This window comes from Cervus canadensis, chromosome 10, assembly GCF_019320065.1.
Source record: "Cervus canadensis isolate Bull #8, Minnesota chromosome 10, ASM1932006v1, whole genome shotgun sequence".
NCBI lineage: Eukaryota > Metazoa > Chordata > Mammalia > Artiodactyla > Cervidae > Cervus > Cervus canadensis.
The window spans coordinates 11,508,698-11,526,855 of record NC_057395.1 but is presented as its reverse complement, the minus strand read 5'-3'; the positions used below and the strand labels follow the sequence as shown (position 1 = coordinate 11,526,855).

General features: G+C 42.4%; 1 protein-coding gene across 3 annotated transcripts in view; it reads left to right on the top strand.

The window, feature by feature from the left end:
• MACROD2 (mono-ADP ribosylhydrolase 2) overlaps positions 1–18,158 on the top strand; it is a 2,136,932-nt gene that overhangs the window by 1,633,635 nt on the left and 485,139 nt on the right. The window lies entirely within an intron of this gene.

The window sequence follows — 18,158 nt, the reverse complement described above, 5'->3', positions numbered from 1 at the left end:
TCACAAGGCTGTCCTCTACGTCTGAGTCTCTATTCCTGCCCTGTAAATAGGTTCATCAGTACCATTTTTCCAGATTCCACATATATGTGTTAACATATGATATTTGTTTTTCTCTTTTTGATTTTACTCTGTACAAGAGACTCTAAGTTCATCCACCTCATTTTGACTGATTCAAATTTGTTCCTTTATATCATTGAGAAATATTCTACTATACACACACACACACACACTTCTTTAGCCATTCATCTATCAGTGGACATCTGGGTTGCTTCCATGTCCTGTTATTGTAAATAGTGCTGCAATGAACGTTGGGTACTTGTTGAATTATGGTTTTCTCAGGGTATATGCCCAGCAGTGGGTTGCTGGGTCATATGGCAGTTTTATTCCTAGTCTTTTATAGGAATTTCCATACTGTTTTCCATAGTGAAAGAAAAACCGTTTGTAGTATCTTGTTGTACATCCTTTTCAACAACTTGCTTCCTCTTTTGTCTGTGTGCGTGCTTATATATACACATGTTTCCTTCCAGATGTCCACTTACACAAACATACACTCGTATTCATAAATACGTATCCCCTGAAATACTTTTCTGTAATATCTTCCCATAACAATATATTAAGTTTCCCTAATTCTTTTTCCCTCATGGCTGTTTAGAATCTCATAGGATGCCTCACTATTATCCATTTTATTGTTTACTTTTAATTATTCATTATGGACCATCCTGCATTTAATATACATAACATTTAAATTATCGCTGGATATAAGTTCACATTATATGCACAGGTATATCTGCTACTCTTAGATATTAACAACTCCTTGATGAGCAAAGCGATGGGCACCAGGTTCTGCCTTGGGTGACTGTATCTTCAGGCAAGTGTGTCTTACTTTCAATGAATGGAAGTGAAGATGCTTGAACCACATGCTATGACCTCGTGTGTCACTGATCACAAGGTACATTGCCAGGGAAGTACCAACTGTTGATATTAACACATAAGGTCTGAGTTAGCATGCTCGGTGGGTGCATCAGTTCAGTTCAGTTCAGTCGCTCAGTCGTGTCCGACTCTTTGTGACCCCATGAATCGCAGCATGCCAGGCCTCCCTGTCCATCACCAGTTCCCAGAGTCTACCCAAACCCATGCCCATTGAGTCAGTGATACCATCCAGCCATCTCTCCTTTAGTGATTTCATTAAGTCCCTGACTTCCTCATCATTTATTTGCTGATAACTCCAAAATGTAGATCTTCAACTCAAATCTCTCTCCCAAATTCTAGATTCATATCCAACTGCTTCCACTTACAGTTAAATAAATAAGATAGAAGAGTCAATGACAGTGTTTCCTGAGCACTCAGATCCAAATTCCGGTACATTTGGTCTTTTGTATGTTTGTGAAGGCCTCCATGGGAAAGGCCAGTACTTAGAAGCCAGAGAAGCAAAGCATGAATCCTGGTTCTAACATTTACTGCTGGGTGACTGAATAATATTAATATCCCTGAGCTTGAAACTTCTTCACTGCTTAAAGGAGATGATATTAATATTATTGCCTAATTGTGAGGTGATGGTGGGGATAGAACATGATAATGATGCAGTAAAAGGGCTTTGCATAGTGCCTGGCACATGGTTAACCAGGAGTTCAATAAATTATAGTGACTTCCAGTCAGTTAAAAAACCACAATAAACTGAAAACGCCAAAGACTACACACAGGGAGATTCATTTACATATAGTACAACAGGAAAATGAATCTGTGCCTTAGATGTTGAGATGAAGATTATCTTTAGGAGGATAGTGACTGGAAAGGAAGCTCAAGGGCCTTCTAGGGTGTTGTCTTTTTCTTGATCTGTGCTGGTTACACAGGTATGTTCGGTTTCAGAAATTCATTGAGCTGTATATGTATGAATAGGCACCTTTCAGTATACACTTTATACTTCAATGAAAAGTAAAAATGGAAAACAGAACTTCAAAGAGCTGCAAGAGAAAGTAGAAAAGTCAAAGTGAAAGTCACTCAGTCATGTCCACCTCTTTGTGATCCCATGGACTATACAGTCCTTGGAATTCTCCAGGCCAGAAAACTGGAGTGGGTAGCCATTCCCTTCTTCAAGAGATCTTCCCAACCCAGGGACTGAACCCAGGTCTTCTGCACTGTGGGCACATTATTTACCCTCTGAGCCACCAGGCATGCCCAAGAATACTGGAGTGGGTAGCCTAGTCCTTCTCCAGGGGATCTTCCTGACCCAGGAATCAAATTGGAGTCTCCTGCATTGCAGGCAGATTCTTTACCAGCTGAGTTACCAGGGAAGAAAAACTAATACCAGTCTTATTCCTGGCGATGAGACATCTGGCATATAGTACCACAGTTGATAGACGGACAGATGTAATGCTGATTGTTTTCAATCTGAATTGTTGCTCTCCTCTTAAATTGTAGGAAAATTTAGTGTATTGTTGATTAAAGTCACGCATTATATATATTTGGGTTTTTTTAGGCTAAGGACCTTTTTGAATTGAAGTCTAGTTGGTTTACAATGTGATCGTTTCAGCGGTGCACTTCAGCTCCTCTTCCCTCATAGGTTATTATAAAATACTGAGTTGAGTGCCCTGTGCGATACAGTAGGTCCTTGTTGTCTGTTTCATTTATGGTAGTGTGTATCTGTTAATCCAATATTTTAAATTTTTGAGAGAACTTTCTACATTCAACTTTGGAGCAGATTATTTTCCCTTATAGGTTATTATAAAATATTGAGTAGAGTCCCCTGTCCTATGCAGTAGGTCCTGTTTTTTATCTATTTTATGTGTAGTAGGATGTATCTGTTAATCTCATACTCCTAATTCGCCCCTCCTTCTCACTTTCCCCTTCGGTAACCGTAAGTTTGTTTTCTATGTCTGTGGTTTAGTTAAACTCTTCTCCTTTATATTTTTAAGATAACTTTTCACATTCAATTGAGGGGGCAGACGTTTGCCTTCCTTGCTTCCTCAGGGTTTCCTTGGGGGACCCACGGGCAAGTCAGCAGCCTCATCTGGCCTGCCTAAACCAGAGCTGTGGGCTTTGAAACCAGTCATGGGACGCAAGCTAGACCCACCCAGCTGCCCTGAACAGTAGCTTCCTTTCCAGAATCCCTCCAAGAAATAGCAGTGAATCCAGTGATTTAAAGAGTTATCTCCTTTCTTTGGGTGGTGACATGTCACGTGCCCAGAAGAACATTTGAAGTTTGAGAAAACAGAGCCAAGGAAAAGATCTTCAATTTAGTGGTTCAGAGACAGTCATACTCATCTTGTCAAGCAGAATAAAGTGAGCTAGGCCAAACACTTGGTTGGGTAAAACCTGCTGTTTGTTGCAGTTTTAGATGTCAAATTAAGGGGAGCCCTTGAGACTTGTGTGTAGAATCTGCTCTGAAGAAAAATCTCAATTCTCACTGATATTAGTCCTTTTGATTCACAAGTATACATGTGCGTTTAAAAAGCTGAAAGGTGAAATATTTGATAATCCTCCTTTTGAAGTCTAATGTATCCAATGTAGTCAGATAGATTTCATAAAAGTCACCTATCATAGAGATTATAACAACAGAAAAATAGTTTAAGCAGATGGATCTTAATCAGTATTTTCTAATGTGAATACGGATATGGAAAATATAATTATAAGGATGTTAGACCCTCTTTTTTGCTGTCACAGCACACAGCTGGAAATTGCTTATTATTAGCTTGCAAATCCTACAGGAAAATACAGAATTATTTTTAGTACTCAGCAAATTTATGGTGGTAATTATGGGTACTCACATCACTTCCAGAATGTGAGTCCTATATCTTTCTTCTCCATACCAAGAAGATAATTTGTATCACTTGCACACCCTTAAATATTGATATTTGTCATCCCTGGAAGTCAAAAGTGCATTTCTGGTAATGCCATGGGTGACAATGGTCATTTTGCAATGTAGGTTGTTTGAGGGCTCTCTGGGGTTTTATTATCATGAAAATAGATCAGAGGTTTGTTTGTTTTTTGAGATTAAAAAATAATAATAATCATCTGCTTTTCTTATCACCAAATGCCCCAACCTCTAGCATCTGAATTCACAGCTTGTGCCTCCTCTCTTGGACAACCGAGAGCAGTGTCCCAGTTCTCTGAGAAGCCGATCTTTCCCTGGTGATCCAGACTCCAGCTCTTCTCACCCTGTACTCAAGAATGTCGCTGTCATACCCCGCCACCCTGGGGTACCTGCCTGCACTAGTCTTCTCTCGTAACATAGCAGCTCTGATCTTAAAAAACAAACCACTCCCACCACCAGCGGCAAAAATCCTGAGAGAACTAGCTATGCTGGTCCTCTCTGGGGTTCCCTGGTGTCTCAGTTCTCCCAGACTCTTCTCTACCCAGCTAACTCCATCAAGCCTCCAAATTCATCCATCTTTTTGTAAATGACACACCCATCTGCCATTTCTGCAGGCCAAAATCGCTGGAGTCATTTTATAAGCTCCATCTTAGAAGTCTTCTTATAAACTCAAACTCCAGAAGGTCTTTTCAGCCCAACCCCGTTCCATCATCTCCACCGGGCTCCCACTCCGCCCTGGGTACCCGGACATCATATCACTGTCATCAGAACTTTCTGGTTAAACCTAATGGGTGGTCCATTGTGTGGACCTTTCTTATTTAACCTCCTTTGTTGAAAGAGTCCTCTTTTCTAGACTTCTGTGACAGCACATCCTTCAGTTATTTTAATAAATAGAACTTGAAAGAAGGAATATGAACTAGGGAACTGAAAGGTGTATGTAGAATTATGGTTAGATAGCATCACAGTCAGTGGACATGAATCTGAGTGAACTCCAGGAGAATAGTGAAGGACAGGGAAGCCTGGCGTGCTGCAGTCCATGGGGTGGCAAAGAGTTGGACAAGACTTAGTGTCTGAGCAACAATAACAGCAAATATAAAGAATGTTAATGAGGTCACTGAAGTGCATGAAGGGCAATCTCCAAGGTGTTATGAAGGTAGTGACTGCAGGAAACAGCCACTACCTTGAGGGGTGAGGTTGTAAGGAGTCTAAGTTAGAAGCCAAGAGGAAGGCAGAGTGGGTAGAGCTGAGACCCTGCCCTCCGAGGTGGGCACGCTGGATAGTGGTGCTGGAGTTGCTGGGCAAGGGGCTATGAGCCTTGGTCTGTGAAGTCTGATGAAATAAACTGCTGCTGAGAAAAAGCGTTGTCTCTGCTAGGATGAGCAATGGAGATTAGCGTGAAGCTGAAGGGAAAGGAAACCCCAAACCCCTTCTAACCACCACCTGCCTTGCGCCTTCCCTCTGGTGCTCCTGGGAGACTGAGCCTATCAGGGAGCTGCTGGAAAAGCAGGAGAGAGAGGTCCCTCGCCCACTTCACAAAGCAGGGCCGCATGGCTGAGCCTGGGGCAAGACCGGCAGCTTGATGACTCACCACGCACTCCCTCACTTGCTCCTTTTCACTCTCCTCTCAGCTCTGCATCATCCACCACTTGCTTAAATGGCGTGTCGAGAAGCTTAGAGCAGGTTCCTCCCTCCTGGATCCCCTTGTCTAGCCCCCTGGCTTTCAGTCCGTACATCTGTACACTCATGATCTCAACTTTATGTCTACAGCCCTGGCCTCCCACAGGTTGAGAGCCAAGTAGCCACAGCTTCTGGCTCGTTTCCACATAGGTATTTCATGGGCATCTCCAACTTGATGTGCTAAGAGCAGTGCTTTTAATTTCTCACCTGTCTCCAGCCTGCCCCTCCTGCCGCCTTCTCATTGAATGATACGTCCCATATTTCCTTGGGCCACAGTCTGTGATTGTATAAACTCCATCTTCTAGGTATCCTTCCTTATAACACCCTCTTATAAATTATTGTTATCAATGCAGTGTCCAAATTATACTCCTAAGCTAGCCACCTTTTATTACCTCCATGGCTGCAACGATAACACATCACCTTTTTCTGGAAGAACGGGAGGCTGGGAATGTGTCTCCCACACTTCCTCACCTGTGATCCTGTAACCCACATGCCGCATAGTGTCTGTGGGACTTGAGATGGGCCGATTGGTAGCCAGCCTGCTTAAAATCTTGTGATATGAAAAAATATGTGTGCAGTAGAAACTGGGCTTTGAGTTCTGAATTTTGATCTTTCCCTGGGTTAGCAGTGTTTGAGGATTCTCATGATGCTGGGTAGAGACCACAAGTCTTGGCTCCCATCAGCTGTAGAATCACGAGGGTCTACCATCCATACACTGACAACCATTCTGTATCCAGATAACCGTTCTGTTCTCCACATTCAGTACAGTAATAATTTACATGAGATTTTCGACAGTATATAATATAATAAGCTATGTGTTAGATGATTGTGCCCCACTAAGCTAATGTAAGTGATCATGTTTAAGGTAGGTTGGACCGAGCTATGATATCTGGTGAGTGCGTGCGAGCTAAGTCATTTCAGTCATGTCAACTCCTTGTGACCCTGTGGACTATAGCCTGCCAGGCTCCTCAATCCATGGGATTCTCCAGGCAGGAATACTGGAGTGGGTAGCCGTCCCTCTTCCAGGGGATCTTCCTGACCCAGAGATCGAACCAATGTCACTTATGTCTCTTGCATTGACTAGCGGGTTCCTCATCACTAGCACCACCTAGTTTAGGTGTATTAAATGCATTTTCAAATTATAACACTTCCAATTTGTAATGGGCTTATCAGGTAAATCAAAGAGGATCTGTATCTAACGGTGGCATTACAGGATTTTCAAAGCCTATCTGCACTGCTCAGTCGGCCTGCTAGAATCCTACTTTTCTTGTGTCTTTTGGAGCAAAGTGACATACTGTCAGCTGAAGCATCCACTTCCTTTCTGTTTAGATAATAGCCATTGTATTTTGCTGCACTATGGAGGAGGGTGGGGAGAGAAGACAGGTTCTGCAGACCCCCAGACATCGTCAAGGTTTGCAAACTGCAGTTCACATCTCTTCACCTCTTTACATCCTCAGGTGGAAGATCCATTCTGCCACTGTGGTTAGTACTAAACTATTGTAATCAGGTTCTGTCAAGGTTGAGAGATGTTGGTTACCTAGTAGCACATATCTTCTGGAGTTCTGACTGCTGAAAGTCATCTCACCTTTTGCCTGACTTCCCCTGCAATCTTAGGAAATTCACCTTAGAAGCTGCAGGGGCTGAGCTGATGGAATGTGAAAGCAAAGATGCCATTTCTTAGAGAGGGGAAGAGGAAAGAAAAATAAGTGTAGTCTAGTCACCAGTTCATCTCAATCATTTTCAGAAAACCTCTCTAAATGTGTGTATTCATTCCAAGCACAGGAAGGCACCAGCGCCTTCTATTCCTGATCCTCATCCTTAATTCAAGGCTCTTCTTTGTCTTCAAGGAGCCACCCCCACCCCCTGCAGCCCTATGCAGTCGGAGGAGTCCTGGGTCCCCTTTCCTTCTGTTACCCACATGGCTTCCTGCCTCAGAAGCCCGTGGGACAAAAGACTATGTGAAGAAATGTACATAGTCTAGAATGGATGGGAAGTATCTCTAATGGGCAGATTAAGTAACGAAGCTCCTGTTTCTCTAGTCTCCACTTAGATCAAGACTCTTAGCATCCTCACAAAGTGGAGAGAAATAGGAGAAGCAGCTCTGACCCCTTTTCTGCAGAGTGGCTAAGGTTCATGCAGGGGACCAGAAACCCATGGGTCTTGTGATCTTCCACTTCATCCCCCATGGCCCCCAAGTAGAGACAAAAAGACCCTACTCTCCCATATCAGACTCCTGAGCCCACAGGGGTCTCTGTCTACAGCCTTCATGCTTCTGGCATGTTGCAATCATCTTTCTCCAACCTCATGGAAGATACTCCCTCAGCTGCTCTGGTTTTTAAACAACCAATCAAATTTTACAAGTCAGGGTATTATCCTAAAGCTTCTTTCAAACCACTCCAAAGAGTTTATCCTGTAAAGTGTTTGTCTCACTGTCCGGATGCAACTTCAGATACTTGCTAAAAATTCAGTCTCCCGAATCTTACTGGGGATCCTTCTAAATCAGCATTCTGTGGGATGGAAATCAGGTAGATGTGTATTTTTAAAATGTCCAACAGATTATTCTTACTCAAGGTAAAGCTTGAGAACCTCTGGTCTATTGTGTAATAAATTGGGGTAATAAAAAGAAAGCAAATTCTAGAGTTGATTTTGCCAAAATTTTGCCTGCTCACCACTCATGGTATTAGAGACAGTTTGGAATAACTTAAAATAATTATGCTTTAACTTTCATGTGTTTTAGAACAAAGTAAAGTCCAGTTTCCAACCAGTGGCTTTACTGATGTTATAGGTAGGATGAGGCTGAAGAAAAATACAGTTACTATTTTAAGAAAAGCTTATAAGCAGATAAAGACGTGGAGGATCTGAATGGGTGACAGATTTGAATGGTTGAATGTTTTGTTCATATTCCCATTCAGCTGCTAGTTGCTTGAATCGCATCAGACATGGTTCTTCTTGACCCGCTTGCTTGCGTGGCACCCATCCTGAGCGTGGTTGCCACCCTCCTGTTCCTCCCCTCCCCACGGTTCCCTGGCAGCACCCAGGAGCCACGAGGCTGGCTGTTGGAAAACACGAGGGTATTGCCTTTGGTGTCTGCTTCCACTTTCTTCCTCACCCTGATTTTCCTGGCACAGTATTTTATTTTCCCTCGAATGCCAGCTCTCTCCCTGGCTGTCTTGCCCTGTCTGAGAATGAATTTACCATCTTGTCACTCAACTGAAAAGAGGAACAATTTCTGTGGATTTCTTTACCAGAAGTGCTGTTGGCATCAGACTTCCCAAGATGGATTTTGCTCATTGGATACACATAGTGATGTTGAGATGCCCGTAGAGAGGGCAGCCCGTCACAGGCTGGTTTCAGGTCCCACGATGGGGGCAGCATGTGCTGTCTGTGCCCTGCTTGTGCCCCCAAAGCCCTCCTGTTTCCCCCAAGCCCTGTGCCCCAGCTGCCTCCGCCTGCACCCGTGTGCTTGTGGGCTCTTTTTCTCAACTGCAGGAAACCTCGTGGTGATGCAGTGTCTCTCTTTTATTTTTAAACCAGCACAATATTGTGAAGAAATTATCATTCTATTAAATTTTTAAAACATCTCCTAAGTGTACAAAAGGGCTTGAACCAATGGAAGAAGATGCAGTGTTCTTGAGTAGCAAGGTTTAACTTCATGCGTGAGTTAATTTTCTTTAGATAAGAAATAAATTTGATATGAATTTATTTACGTTGATTAAAATGCCTGCATGCATTTTTTTTTTAACCTAAAAATGGTATTCCTAGAGTGCACATGGAAAACTAAACCAACAAGTTTAGCTAGGAAAATTCTACAAGAGTAATGAGGGAAGACTTATAGATACTAAAATATACTGAAAAATGATAATTCAAACAATCTGGTAGTAGCTCAAGTATAGAACACAGTAGAAAACCCACAAATAGCCACCCATCTCAAATAGGAATCAGGTCATGAAATTTCCATTTTTGATCCTGGTGAAGAAATGGAACAGATTTCTCCGTCCCAGACCCATGGCCATTGTATTAATATTGTTACCTCTGGCATTGCTTCAGATTCACCTGCAACTTACTTTATTGAGAATTCTCTACATGCTATGAAACTTGCTAGTCATTTCCACAGGCTTTAACTTGTTTAATATTCACAGAAAACCATGAGGCAGGAATACTTAGCTCCATCTTAAAGTTTTAGAAAACAGAGGCCCAGAGATGTTAGGTATCTTGCTTACAGTTGCACGGCAACGAGGGGCACAAATGTAGTTCAAACCGTGGCCTTCTGACTTCCTATCCGGGGCTCCTTCTGTACACCCAACTCCAAATCTCACTAAGCAATAGGGTTGGCCATTTCTCTTCTAATGTTTTCTATTCACTGTCTTGATATCATTTGAGTCCTCATTTTCCAGGGTACTCAACATGAGTTTCTGATGTGCAATTTAAGTCATGAAATTGGTTATTAAAATATGTGTCTTATTTCTCAATTTAGGCCATCAAGATAGCAGAGGATTGGTGGTCTAGGTGATCAAGTTAGTCCCTAAAAGGTCTTAAGCATAACCTTGGTGGTGTATTTTCACCAGGCCTCAGGCAGAAAGAAATATCGTCCCAGCTGAGGGCATGGCATGGCTAGCACATCCAGAAGTGATGGTGTGCACCCGGGGTCTCTCCTGGGCCCCCCACCTTCCCCCATGCTCTCCCAAATGGTCCGGGTGCCGCAGAGGCGCTGCGTCTATGCCCGTGGAGACCAGTGCAGCGCCAGGATGCCGGGCACCTGAGCAGCTCTCAGGCTTCTGACCTTCCAGGCACTGCCGCTGGCCCCTGTCCCACATGTGGGAAATAACAGGTGGGTCTCTGACCTCAGGGATGCTGGACCGTTCGTAGCTGATCTGGAGCTCAACCCCTGATTTGGAGGAAGGCCAGTAGGTTTTTGTTAAAACAAGCACAGTCTACCCGTTGTGGAAGTTCATCATTTACTAGTGATTTATGACTTTTATTTTTTCCTCTTTAACCAGGATGCAGCCCTTGTTTCATTAGGTTTATTATGTTTTTAATTACCTTAGGGACCTATTTGGTGCCTAATTATCTGTATGACAGGAAATTAAGCTTCTATTTGTCTGTAGGCACTGAGTAACCTTACTTTCCCCTCCTCCCTCTCTTTTGGCTTTTTTAAATGATAACATGAATTGCTAATCTAGACCAAAGTGGTTTTGCTGCAGCACTTTTAGACCAGCTGTGAGTTAGAAAACAGTTGATGAATAATAGAAAGGACAGAATTTTTGGTCAGTTGATTGTCAATTGACTCATAGAGTCATAGTGGGCACACTACCATCCTGGGCAATTTTAAGGTCTCCCTAGTCTGGCTTAGGAAGTTTAAATCCTGATTGCTACTTAGTAGCTATTTTCCCAGGGAGGGAAACCTCAATGCTTTGGCATTCTCATCTGTAAAATGGGGATGAAGTAAGACCACAGAGAGTGACTGAGAATTAAATTACATAATGTGTGTTAATATACGTAAAGCATTTCAACTCTTGATATGTAGTGACTGCTCAATAAATAATCACCATTATTATTGAGAGTCCAGATTTGTAGATATGGATTAAAGTTTTTTTGTGTTTTTTACAGCCAGCTATTGTCTATTTCAGACCAGAGATGAGCATTTCAAGAGTTGCATGTTTCTGATGATATTGAAAAATACAGAGGCAAAGTTGGCCCTTAGTCTGAAAACAGGAAAATCTCTACCACCCAGACTGTTTGATCATGTTTTCTTCTGACTTCTCAGACTAGCTCAGAGATGCTAATTTAATGCTCATAGTCAGGAAAGATTGTCTGTCTTCCCTTGTTTTACCTTCCTAGGTCCAGCTCTTGCTGAAGCTCCCAGTAATGAGTTCTATAGGTAGTGTGATCCCCTCCCAAAAAAATAGGAAAGGGAGAGCATGAACAAAACAAAAAGTCCCCAATTCCCTTAAGTTTTATTTATCTTTTCCCATGGCAAAGCTGAAAACATTCTTTCTTTAGAGCTATTGTCGCAATTGTCTTCATTATTCAAAATCTCCGGAATAAAGTATAAAAAAGATGTAACAGAAGAGCTGAAAAAAATCCAAAGGATGCTTCCAAGCCTAGGTTCTTTTTGCGAAGCATCCCTTTCTCATCAGCCTTTGTCAAATGGATTCGAGCTTTTACCAGTAAGATGCAAATATTAAATCGGTGCACTTCAATCTCTGTAGTTCAGAAGCAACCCTTGTGCCCCGCCTCGGGGATAAATCTATGAGTCTGAGTGCCATGTCTGCAAGGGGGCACTCGAGCGGCGGCGAGAGGGACACATGAGCATGCACAGACCCAGCCAGGCCAGGATGACAATTGCGGTGCTGCCACCCCCGGTATCTGAGGAGCGAGGACTCTGACATTCTTTCTCGTAGTGTGTTAGATGTGATATGAAGCAATTATCCAGTTGCTTTTTGGAATATTGATGCCAGAGCTGTCTCTGCACATTATCCTCGTCTCACGCTGTGACCCTGCAGGACTTAATTCTGACACCCTGAGTCTCTCATGGCAGAGTGATAAGGCACTCTGGCTTAATCTTCCTTTTCTGAGGATGAGACTCTGGCACTCACCCTTGTTATTAAGGAGGACTACTGATAAGGCGAGGTACTGCCATCTTCTTTCTCCACTTGCAAAATATGATTTGTGCCCCGAATTCTCTAGTGCCCCGTCCCCTACCGCATATACTGGCACAGTGGCATTTCCTGCTAATTTGTAAACTACTCTCATAACAAAGGCAGACATTATTGCTTTTTCCTGTAATCACTTGCAATAGTCCCTGCGCTCATAAGAGATACTCCTTGTAACCCTATTTTAATAGTCATCTAAGGAATATGGAATAAGATTTATTAAGACTGTACGCATCAGGGCCAGACTCATTCCATAGGTGTAATGCCTGAAGGCATGGAAATTTCACCCTCCAAGAGGTGGCCTATTTTCTTAAGTTGAAATTGGCATTGTGTCAGCATTTTGTTTTCATCTGAAAGGCTATTTCTCAGTTCCTTTATTGGTAGATTTCTTTTAATTTTCTGAAAACAGATTTTTTATTTGAAGCATGGCTTGACTTGTCCATGTTGTAAAAACTTCATATCAGCTTGTCTGTACCACGCACACCAGGAGGCGTCATTCAAAGAGGCTGGAGGAAGCCGCTTCTGGGTGCTGTGTGTGGCCAGCCTTCCTCTGCCCACAGGTCTGAGGTCTGCGATGAGGTACCAGGTGGCATGGGCCACAGCTCCGGCATTGTGGTGACAAGACAGACATCTGTCCATATACTTGCATCTTCTGTGGTTGTGAAGAGATTTCAGGGAGGCAGTGTGTGATGGTGTCCAGGGCTTAGGTATTTGATGGTGGGCTGTCCCCATCCATACGTTTAATGGGATGCTGCCACATTGCTTCCTGTCTGTAAGCCATTCTGTCATCGTTCGGGAAGAGAGGAGAACCATAAATTCCTTGTGCAGCTGGTATAAGAAGTAAATGAGTTTCTCAATATAAAACTCTTAGCACAGGATCTGTAAAAAAGTAAGCTGTCTCAGAGAGACAAATACCATATGATATTATTAATCTAAAAAGTAGTGAATATAACAAAAAAAGAAACAGGCTCAAAAATACAGATACCACACTAGCGGTTACCAGTGGGAAGAGCTTTGCAAGATGATTAAGTTCTAGATATCCTTGTACAACAATCAGTTCAGTTCAGTTCTCAATCATGTAGCTCAATCTCATCTCAGTAGCTCAATCATGTCTAACTCTTTGAGACCCCATGGACTGCAGCAGGCCAGGCTTCCCTGTCCATCACCAACTCCTGGAGCTTGCTCAAACTCATCTCCATCAGGTTGGTGATGCCATCCAACCATCTCATCCTCTGTCGTCCCCTTCTCCTCCCACCTTCAATCATTCCCAGCATCAAGGTCTTAAAAAAAAAAAAAAAGAAAGAAATGGATCTTGCAATTAGTTGAGGAAATAAATGTAAGAAAACTTATAAAAACTGAACACAAATAAATTTTCTAGAAAGTAATTTAGCACTGTATCAGGAGGCTTAAGAATGTCCACACCCTCTTTAGGTGTATCTTAAGAAAATAATCAGAAATATGGTCAGGAATCATTTCATGCTCTTCACTGAAGCATTATTTATGATTTGAAAAAGGCATACTTAGTCCTCAACCAGAGGATGAGTTAAATGAAGGTTGGTATGTCCATAGGAAGGAAAATGCAGCTTTTTAAAACTTGTTTTGAAATATACTTAATGATGTGAGGAATATTAAAATTCTGTTATATGAAAAAACTATACATAGTATACAAAGCTGCAAACTCAATATGATTCCACTTCTTAAAAATAAAATGTAAGGACATGCACTCAAATCTGGTGGCGGTGGGATTATCTGTAATGTGTATGATAGTGCTTTGTGAACTGTAACTTGGCCCACCAGCAAACGCAATGGCTGTAAGCCACTCAGAGTGGAAGACTTGAGCTATACCAACATAAATAACCTATTTTAGGTGTAAAATAAGTCACATTCAGCATGTAGTAAGCGTTTTCCTGAGCTATCTATGTATATTACCTTACTCAGCCCTCCCACTGATCTGTGGGGACGTACTGTTTCTATTCCAGTCCTTGATGGTAAAATGAAGCCTGGATCAGTCATACAACAGCCAGAAAGCTGAGGAGCCATGACGTTTGGACCCAGGACTCCCTTGCATTTACCCCTACTAGTTTTTAATAGGTGGTGCTTAGTCACTCAGTTGTGTCTGACTCTTTGCAACCCTTTGCACTATAGCCCATGATATTATCCTGTCCATGGGCTTTTTCAGGCAAGAATACTGGAGTGGGTTGCCATTTCCTCTTCCAGGGGATCTTCCTGACCCAGGGATCGAACCCACATCTCCTGTGTCTCCTGCATTTCAGACAGATTCTTTACCCACTGAGCCATCAGGGAAGTCCCCCCTACTAGTCAGCCAACTCTAATATAATCTGAAGGAGAGCAAGAAAGGTTGGTCATGACTCCCTGCGTTCTGCCATCTTGTTGGGCTGTGACTGGGCCAGCCCTGTGGAGAGCTGGCAGGTGATGTCCGGGGCCAGCTCCTCATTGTCATTGACTGAGAGCAAAGGTCTTAACAGAGGTGGCTGATCAGACCACCTGCCCTTGCTGGGTGTTCTGATGCTTACGTATTGCAGCCTTCACTGGGACCAGTCAACAGTGAAGTAATGAAGCAGAGTTGTACTTGTTAGCTGGTCAAAGTCTTGGTGCTTGGCAGCCTCCTTGAGAATGTATCCAGAAAGAAGGATATTGACCACTGATTCAAATGTGCTGGACTTGGTCAACTTTTTCCATAGCACGGCATTTATAACATGCATTATTTGGGAAATCCAGAATGCTCCATGAGCTACTTTAAATTATAAGTGCTCTTGAAAGCCATGACTGGAAATGACTCTCTTAGCCCTTCAGGCTCTTGCTGTGATTTGCAGTATACTTTCACGGAAGGGCTTTTTAAGTGATTCGGTTCATGATATGTGCATCCTACATCAAAAGAGCCCATGCATGACACAGGATTTATGAAGCCAGAGTACTCCTGCTTATTAGAAATTTCAGGAACATGAAGCTTTTCTTGAGTCAAATCGCCCTAGACCCTTTGAGAACCCCAAAGCATGACTTGAGATCCTAGGCTCAGTGCACACTCTGAATATGTGTGTTACCTTACTGGTAGTACACATTTCCCTGGAGGAATAGGTGTTAAAATGTGGCTCTTTCCCTCTCTATTCCCATGAAGACATAGGTCAATGATGCCACATTGCATGGTGCTCACCCTGAAAAAGTTCAAACAGGAAGCCTGTGATCCCTTAAAGAATTCTTGAACCCTTTCTCCATACTGTTAGTCTAAAAGCTTTGTCAAAAGTTGTTTTTTGTTTTGAAAACAAACTTTCTAAGATAGATGCTGGTGGTGAGTCCCATTCCCAAATACTGGGAGAAGTATTTGCCTCTCACCTCAAGTCTAAGTAAGAAAATCTTCAATGAGACTGTTCCAAGAACTTCAAAAATACATGGTTTTTGCATCTGATGACTATATTGGCCTGAAATATATATTTTGCATTTGGGTAGTATATTGGCCTACCTAAATAATATAGGATGTTGGAAATGTTTTAGCAGCCTGTACTGTGGAGAAAAAGAGAAAGTTGTTCTTCTATTAGGATTTGGTTTATTATAGAGGGCAAATGATTCAAGAGTGGTACTCATGGACCAGAAACTGGAAAATAATTTAAATGGAATTATCTTGGGTCCTCTCCAATGGGGCTGCCCAGAGGCATGAGGAGACCTGGGGAAAGAGAATCTGAAGATAATCCCAGATTCCTGGGTCAGCTGAGAAGCAAGTTATGTACCAGAGGAAACACATCACCTACAAAAAGGCCAGCACAGGTAGGAGGTGTCCTGTGAGGGTGTGGGATCAGAGGGTCTTCGAAGAATTCACAAAGAGGCTTCATAAAAAAATTAGTTTGAAGAGGAGCTGTTCTCAAGAGCACAAAACCATCTTTCCTCTTTCTCTAACTTCTGCATTGTCCATGCTTCATCCTCCCCTCTCTGACCTAAAAGCAGGGAATAAAGGCAGAAGGCTGCCCACGCCTGTTTCCCTAGCTTCCCACCTACCAAAACCACTAGCTGGCGAAAGCAAGAAGTTTAACTTCAAATCCCATTTGAAGTTTTGATTATTATTAGGAATCAACATTCTAGATTTTAGCAAGTGATACTGTATCTGATGACTTAAAGTATCAAGACATTTTATTGACATAAAATATCAAGGAAAGCTTACCCTCCTCTCTGCTCCTGCGTAGTTGGATTGCATGTAGGCAATAGCCACTTAAAAAATTCCCGGAGGTGGGGCCATGTGCTTCTGCAGATCTTAGTCTCCAAATCAAAGTTTGGCACATGTGGTTTGATGCCTGAACACAAAAGCAGCTTACATTATTTCAACTGAAATCATTCCTGAATATTCAGACCTGTGATGGCTTTAACCTTGTCCCCTACCTGAGACAATGTGAATAGAACTGTCCTGGGGTAACTTTTCTGCTCAGTTGTAAATCTTCTCCAGGAGGGTGGTCTTGGGCAAATTGCTTAACCTCTCTGAATGTTTGTATCTTCATCCACAAATTGGAAATACCAAATGATTGTAGTGAGATCCAAATAAGCAAATGAAAGAAAATTGACAATCAGCACCATGGAAGTCCTTAGCAATGTCACTGTGCTTGGCAGTAGTGTCAGAACCAATATGTCTAAATTTTAAAATTTATATGTTGGCATTTTATTTGAACAGAATTGCGTGAAAATTACTTCTTAAAAATAGCATGCAATTCAGGAGACCTTCCTCCCTCATAAACTTAGGCTTAGCCAGAGATGTTGGAACCACAGCAGATCCAGGAACTCCAGTTATCCAACTCGGATGCCTTTTCCATTGAAGTCTTTTTCAGAACAACGCCCTCCAGGCTGGCAGACATTTTCAGTGGCATTGTCTCTCCCTTTGACTGCTAAGTCTGGGGTGATGCTCACAAACTGAAGAACAGCTCAGAGGTGAGAAGAATGAAAAACAGCTGATGAGGAAAATCAGTGAATCAGATCCCATGTCCCAACCTTGATGGTGTCTCCTTTCCATCACATGGAAGCTCTGCAGATAGTCAAGGATGCAAGGCTCATTATTCTCAAAGCCCTGGGCTTCATGCTTCTCAGGCCAGGGTAGACTGGGCCAGTGTCCCTCTAAGGGACCCTCCTCCTGTTCTCCACCCCAAAGTTCATTTTCACTGTCTTCAGCACTCATTCTTGTTCTTCTTGCAAGTTTCTGGTAGCCTATTTTAACTTCCTTTTTGATTCATTAGTTTCGCTGTCATTTTTGTTGTTCAAACCAGCAAGTCACAAGACAAGCACATTTGATCTTAATTTTGCATTGCTCATTATCAGTTCTCCTTTAATCATTTTCTTCTGTTCTTCATCAAAAAAGTTATTTGTAAAACCCAGGGGAAAAAAGCCCTTCCCAAGCACCCGCCTCTTCTTTTTCCTCTAGCTCTGTTAATGACAAAGCAGCAAGTGACTTTGCAGAGAGCTTTAGGAAGTCTAACTGAAGACAAAGTAGTTGTGTGATGTCCAATATACTGAAAAATGTCTTTGCAGAAACTCTTTAGTTAAGAGCCTGGGGAGGAAGGTAAAGGCATTTTCAGAAATCAGAAGCTCAGAGGAGACAAATGGGGCTTGATGAGCTCTTGAGATGAATACCACGGGCTAATGCAAGCAATCACCAGTTTGTGGAGAATATGCTGATATCTGCAGAAAGAGTGCAGTGGCAGAGGAGAGCTTACAGATAAACATAAGAGCTCAAAAAATATTACTGCTGGAAAAACCTTGACATTCTGACCATCTTTTATGGAGCAGCTAGAAGGGAAACCCAGGGTTCAGTTTTTGCAGCTACCCATCCTTCCTCTCATACATTCATTCGAAGTGTGTCAATACTCCACTCATCCGGCTCCATCACATGGCGATTCAGCCAAGCAGCCCCACATCCATGCGATCATATAACCACAGGATGACAGAGCAATAAGAACAAATAAAATATATTGATAATTTTTAAAAATTTGAGTCGGGGATTAAATACATGAAGGTAACTCAGTTCA